General features: G+C 40.0%; 1 protein-coding gene across 1 annotated transcript in view; it reads left to right on the forward strand.

Annotated features, from left to right (window-relative positions):
- dclk1a (doublecortin-like kinase 1a) overlaps positions 1-7,500 on the forward strand; it is a 258,899-nt gene that overhangs the window by 164,999 nt on the left and 86,400 nt on the right.

The raw sequence follows: 7,500 nt of genomic DNA on the forward strand, positions 1-7,500 counted from the left end.
GCTAATACTACTATTCTTTCTACTACTATTATTCATTCTACTACTACGACTTTTAATACTACTATTCTTTCTACTACTACTGCTACTGCTACTACTACTACTACTATTCTTTTTACTACTACTACTACTAGTCTTTTTACTACTACTGCTACTACTACTGCTATTACTACTGCTACTGCTATTACTACTATTCTTTCTACAACTACTACTGCTACTACTACTATTCTTTCTACTACTACTACTGCTACTACTACTATTCTTTCTACTACTACTACTGCTAATACTACTATTCTTTCTACTACTATTATTCATTCTACTACTATGACTTTTAATACTACTATTCTTTCTACTGCCACGACTACTACTACTACTACTATTCTTTCTACTACCACTACTACTAGTCTTTTTACTACTACTGCTACTACTACTGCTATTACTACTGCTACTGCTATTACTACTGCTACTACTACTACTACTATTCTTTCTACTATTACTACTACTACTATTCTTTCTACTATTACTACTACTACTATTCTTTCTACTATTACTACTGCTACTGATACTACTACTGCTATTACTACTACTACTACTATTCTTTCTACTACTGCTACTACTAATAATACTAATATTCTTTCTACTACCTACTACTAATACTACTATTCTTTCTACTACTACTACTACTGCTATTACTACTGCTACTACTACTACTACTACTGCTACTACTTCTGCTATTACTACTACTACTATTACTACTACTACTACTATTATTTCTACTACTACTACTGCTACTACTACTACTGCTACTACTACTGCTATTACTACTACTACTACTACTATTACTACTACTACTACTACTACTACTACTACTATTCTTTCTACTACTACTACTGCTACTATTACTATTCTTTCTACTACTACTACTACTACTACTACTATTATTTCTACTACTACTACTCCTACTGCTACTACTACTGCCACTGCTATTACTGCTGCTACTACTACTGCTACTACTACTATTCTTTCTACTACTCCTACTCCTACTGCTACTACTACTGCTACTACTACTATTCTTTCTAATACTCCTACTCCTACTGCTATTACTGCTACTACTACTACTGCTACTGCTATTGCTGCTGCTACTACTATTCTTTCTACTACTACTACTGCTACTACTACTATTCTTTCTACTACTACTACTACTATTCTTTCTACTACTCCTACTACTACTGCTACTGCTCTTATTGCTGCTACTACTACTGCTACTACTATTCTTTCTACTACTACTACTGCTACTACTACTATTCTTTCTACTACTCCTACTACTACTGCTATTATTGCTGCTACTACTACTGCTACTACTACTATTCTTTCTACTACTCCTACTACTACTGCTACTGCTATTATTGCTGCTACTACTACTGCTACTACTATTCTTTCTACTACTACTACTGCTACTACTACTATTCTTTCTACTACTCCTACTACTACTGCTACTGCTATTATTGCTGCTACTACTACTGCTACTACTATTCTTTCTACTACTACTACTGCTACTACTACTATTCTTTCTACTACTCCTACTACTACTGCTACTGCTATTATTGCTGCTACTACTACTGCTACTACTATTCTTTCTACTACTACTACTGCTACTACTACTATTCTTTCTACTACTACTACTGCTAATACTACTATTCTTTCTACTACTACTACTGCTAATACTACTATTCTTTCCACTACTACTAGTCTTTCTACTACTACTGCTACTACTACTGCTATTACTACTGCTACTGCTATTACTACTCCTACTACTACTACTGCTACAACTACTACTGCTACTACTACTACTACTATTCTTTCTACTATTACTACTGCTACTACTACTGCTACTGCTATTACTACTACTACTACTACTATTCTTTTTACTACTGCTACTACTAATAATAGTAATATTCTTTCTACTACTACTATTACTGCTATTACTACTGCTACTACTACTACTACTACTGCTACTACTTCTGCTATTACTACTACTACTATTACTACTACTACTACTATTATTTCTACTACTACTACTGCTACTACTACTACTGCTACTACTACTGCTATTACTACTACTACTACTACTATTACTACTACTACTACTACTACTACTACTATTCTTTCTACTACTACTACTGCTACAACTACTACTGCTACTACTACTACTACTATTCTTTCTACTATTACTACTGCTACTACTACTGCTACTGCTATTACTACTACTACTACTACTATTCTTTTTACTACTGCTACTACTAATAATAGTAATATTCTTTCTACTACTACTATTACTGCTATTTCTACTGCTATTACTACTGCTACTGCTACTACTACTAATATTACTATTATTTCTACTACTATTACTACTACTACTACTACTACTACTGCTACTACTACTGCTATTACTACTACTACTACTATTACTACTACTACTACTACTACTACTATTCTTTCTACTACTACTACTGCTACTACTACTATTCTTTCTACTGCTACTACTACTATTCTTTCTACTACTACTACTCCTACTGCTACTATTACTGCTACTGCTATTACTGCTGCTACTACTACTGCTACTACTACTATTCTTTCTACTACTCCTACTCCTACTGCTACTACTACTGCTACTGCTACTGCTACTGCTACTACTATTCTTTCTACTGCTACTACTCCTACTGCTACTATTACTGCTACTGCTATTACTGCTGCTACTACTACTGCTACTACTACTATTCTTTCTACTACTCCTACTCCTACTGCTACTACTACTGCTACTGCTACTGCTACTGCTACTACTATTCTTTCTACTACTACTACTACTGCTAATACTACTACTGCTACTACTATTATTTATACTACTACTTCTGCTACTACTACTAATAATACTATTCTTTCTACTACTGCTACTGCTTTTACTACTGCTACTACTCCTACTGCTATTACTACTCATCTTTCTACAACTACTACTGCTACTAATACTACTATTCTTTCTACTACTACTACTACTGCTACTGCTAATACTACTGCTACTGCTACTTTCATCCTTATCCTTTAATCTTTATCCAAACATATTTATTCAGTGAGTCAAAACTATTAACGTTAACTGCTGACTGAAAGATTCCATTCAACCCATGATTCCATCAACCTATCTAATGTTAGCTACCTATCTATCTAGCTAGGCTATGTCGAGCTTACGTTAATTGTTTTGTGCGCTAGCTAGCTATAGATTGGATCATTCTAGATTGTTTTAGAGAACGACTAAACTGCTTTTATGAAATAACACAAACCTTGTTTTCCATGTTTGCTCTGTCATGACCCAGGAAATGCTTATTTAAGATGGAGAGGAAGGCATTTTTAAAGAATAACCAGGCTTCCTCTACTGACGGGATGATGTCAATATCCTTCCAGGATACCCGGGTCAGGTCGATTAGAAAGGCCTGCTCGCTGAAGTGTTTTAGGGAGCGTTTGACAGTGATGAGGGGTGGTTATTTGATCGCAGACCAATTACGGATGCAGGCAATGAGGCAACGATCGCTGAGACCCTGGTTGAAAACAGCAGAGGTGTATTTGGAGGGCAAGTTGGTTAGGATGATATCTATGAGGGTGCCCGTATTTATGGATTTGGGGTTGTACCTGGTGGGTTCATTGATAATTTGTGTGAGATTGAGGGCATCAAGCTTAGATTGTAGGATGGCCGGGGTGTCACAGTTAAGGGCACGGTGATGATAGTTTGTAGATTGATGACCTTTACGGTTGAGGTACTTAACACAGTGTTATAGTCTCCTACCATAATGATTTGATCATTTGTTGCCTGTAAATTCAATAAATTGGTATAAATGTTTTCGAAGGAGTGTGGATCATCCTGATTTGGACCATACAGATAAATGAGCCAAGTTGTCTTTTTCATCCACTTTCATATTCAAAAAGATCCACCTTCCTTGCGAATCATTCTTGACTATTTTCACACTCAGATCTCAATTTCTGTTAATTAACGTCATTACACCTTTTGAGTTCCTTTTGTCCATGACAGAAAATTATTTCACCACCCCATTCCCCCTTTTTCCACGGAATTTCATCTAAAGATCTATTAAGTTTCCTGTAAACAGTATATGTTATATTCATTTTCTTTTAGCCACGTAAAGACTGATCTTCTTTTTCTTAAATAATCTGCTAAACTGTTACAATTATAACTGGCTATTGTTATTTCACCCCTTACTATAACTAGATACTGTTCTCAGTCTAAATTTACCATAATTAGTGCTTGTAAAGTCACTGCGATTAAGAGGTACTATGACAGGTCATAATTAGAGATTTCAAATGTCTGATATTTAGAATTCAAGAAACAGGTTCTAGCAATATTTGTTCAATTCCCTTGCCTGTTTGACTGTGAGCCAATGCCACAGATGTTAGACAATTGAGACAAGATATTATGTGTGTAGTAAATTGGAGTAGGTTGATGTGTATGATATTGGATGTGATTTCGTGAGAGTGTTAGTACGATGTCTGGATAAGAGTAAGACTATAATTGGCCAGGTTAATAATAACTATTTGCATGGTTGAGTGTCTCTGTGTGTAACATGTAGTGTTTATAGCCTTAATATTCATGATGATAATTATAATCCATATCGTATCACCATCATTGTTGCATCATAATTACCTTTAACATCATTGAAAAACCAGAGTTCCAAGTCTGTGCACTCGGTGGAAAGCCACCTTGTTTACAGTCTCTAGGAAGTTGCGAGACGGATTGCATGAGCTCTCTGATCGCCCCCTCCAGATTATAGGATGCCTCCTCAGGAATCCCATTAAAATATTAGAAACTCCGTTCCATTCATTCCATTCCTGCCATTCCAATAAGCCCGTCCTCCTATAGCTCCTCCCACCAGCCTCCATTGGGGAGAGGGTTGTATTCATGAAATAAAACGGGCTGAAATTTGGGTCAACTTTCCAATAAGAAACGCCTGCTTTCTTTTACGTTGCCAAAAAGTTGTAGTTTTTTTCTCCAAAGCTTTTTCTATCACGTGAACCAGTGTCTGGTAAACGTGTTCAGATCTTCTGCTTTGAAAGTGGTAGCAGCAGATTGAAAAGAGCTGTGGCTGTCTCTGATACCGCTACTGTTACAGCGCCAGTTATATCACGCCACCGTTGTGAACTTGTAATCCTATTCGTTGACACCAGGCAGGTAGGTGTGAGGTGGTCTAGTAAAACAAGTTGTATTGACACAAGATGGGTTTATTTTTTGACTGAATGAAGGATCAGTTTTGTGGGTTTCTATTCCTCCTCCCTTTCTCTTCCACCTCCTCCTCTTGTCCACCACCTCTTCTCCTCCTCCTCTTGTCCACCACCTCTTCTCCTCCTCCTCTTGTCCACCACCTCTTCTCCTCCTCCTCTTGTCCACCACCTCTTCTCCTCCTCCTCTTGTCCACCACCTCTTCTTGTCCACCCTCCTCCTCTTGTCCACCACCTCTTCTCCTCCTCCTCTTGTCCACCTCTTGTCCACCTCTTCTCCTCCTCCTCTTGTCCACCACCTCTTCTCCTCCTCCTCTTGTCCACCACCTCTTCTCCTCCTCCTCTTGTCCACCACCTCTTCTCCTCCTCCTCTTGTCCACCACCTCTTCTCCTCCTCCTCTTGTCCACCACCTCTTCTCCTCCTCTTCTTCTCCTCCTCTTGTCCACCACCTCTTCTCCTCCTCCTCTTGTCCACCACCTCTTCTCCTCCTCCTCTTGTCCACCACCTCTTCTCCTCCTCCTCTTGTCCACCACCTCTTCTCCTCCTCCTCTTGTCCACCACCTCTTCTCCTCTTCTCCTCCTCCTCTTGTCCACCACCTCTTCTCCTCCTCCTCTTGTCCACCACCTCTTCTCCTCCTCCTCTTGTCCACCACCTCTTCTCCTCCTCTTCTCCTCCTCCTCTTGTCCACCACCTCTTCTCCTCCTCCTCTTGTCTACCACCTCTTCTCCTCCTCTTCTCCTCCTCCTCTTGTCCACCACCTCTTCTCCTCCTCTTCTCCTCCTCCTCTTGTCCACCACCTCTTCTCCTCCTCTTCTCCTCCTCCTCTTGTCCACCACCTCTTCTCCTCCTCTTCTCCTCCTCCTCTTGTCCACCACCTCTTCTCCTCCTCTTCTCCTCCTCCTCTTGTCCACCACCTCTTCTCCTCCTCCTCTTGTCCACCACCTCTTCTCCTCCTCCTCCTCTTCTCATTTCTGTGGATATGAAGGGAGAGGGAGTAAGTTGGTCAGAGAGAGACACATCTAATTTCTGTGGATATGAAGGGAGAGGGAGTAAGTTGTTCAGAGACAAACACAAATAGGGGAGAAAATACTGCTGCTTTTTTAAACTTTATTAATTCACCCACTAACTTGATTTCTGTCTCTCTCCTCTCTTCTTTCTCTCTATTCTTTCCTGCTACCCACTTCTCTCACTCCACCCTCTCTCTCTGTCTCTCACTCCATCCTCTCTCTCTGTCTCTCACTCCATCCTCTCTCTCTGTCTCTCACTCCATCCTCTCTCTCTGTCTCTCACTCCATCCTCTCTCTCTGTCTCTCACTCCATCCTCTCTCTCTGTCTCTCACTCCATCCTCTCTCTCTGTCTCTCACTCCATCCTCTCTCTCTGTCTCTCACTCCATCCTCTCTCTCTGTCTCTCACTCCATCCTCTCTCTTTCTCACTCCATCCTTCTCTTGTCTCTCACTCCATCCTCTCTCTCTATCTCTCTCTTGTATCTCTCTTGTCTCTCTCTTTGTTCCTCTCTTCTGTCTCTCTCTCCATCCTCTCTCTCTGTCTCTCTCTTCCTCTCTCTCTGTCTCTCTCTCCATCCTCTCTCTTGTCTCTCTCTTTGTCTCTCTCTTTGTCTCTCTCTTTGTCCTCTCTTTGTCTCTCTGTCTTTGTCTCTCTCTTTGTCTCTCTTTGTCTCTCTCTCTTTGTCTCTGTCTTTGTCTCTGTCTCTCTCTTTGTCCTCTCTTTGTCAACTGTCTTTGTCTCTCTACTTTGTCTCTGTCTTTGTCTCTCTCTTTGTCTCTCTCTTTGTCTCTCTCTTTGTCTCTCTCTTTGTCTCTCTTTGTCTCTCTCTTTGTCTCTCTCTTTGTCTCTCTCTTTGTCTCTCTCTTTGTCTCTCTCTTTGTCTCTCTCTTTGTCTCTCTCTTTGTCTCTCTCTTTGTCTCTGTCTTTGTCTCTCTCTTTGTCTCTCTCTTTGTCTCTCTCTTTGTCTCTCTCTTTGTCTCTCTGTCTTTGTCTCTCTCTTTGTCTCTCTTTGTCTCTGTCTTTGTCTCTCACTTTGTCTCTGTCTTTGTCTCTCGCTTTGTCTCTCTCTTTGTCTCTGTCTTTGTCTCTCTCTTTGTCTCTCTCTTTGTCTCTCTGTCTTTGTCTCTCTCTTTGTCTCTGTCTCTCTCTTTGTCTCTGTCTTTGTCTCTGTCTTTGTCTCTCGCTTTGTCTCTCTCTTTGTCTCTGTCTTTGTCTCTCT

The sequence above is a fragment of the Oncorhynchus keta genome, chromosome 6 (genome assembly GCF_023373465.1).
Source record: "Oncorhynchus keta strain PuntledgeMale-10-30-2019 chromosome 6, Oket_V2, whole genome shotgun sequence".
NCBI classification, from domain to species: Eukaryota; Metazoa; Chordata; class Actinopteri; order Salmoniformes; family Salmonidae; genus Oncorhynchus; species Oncorhynchus keta.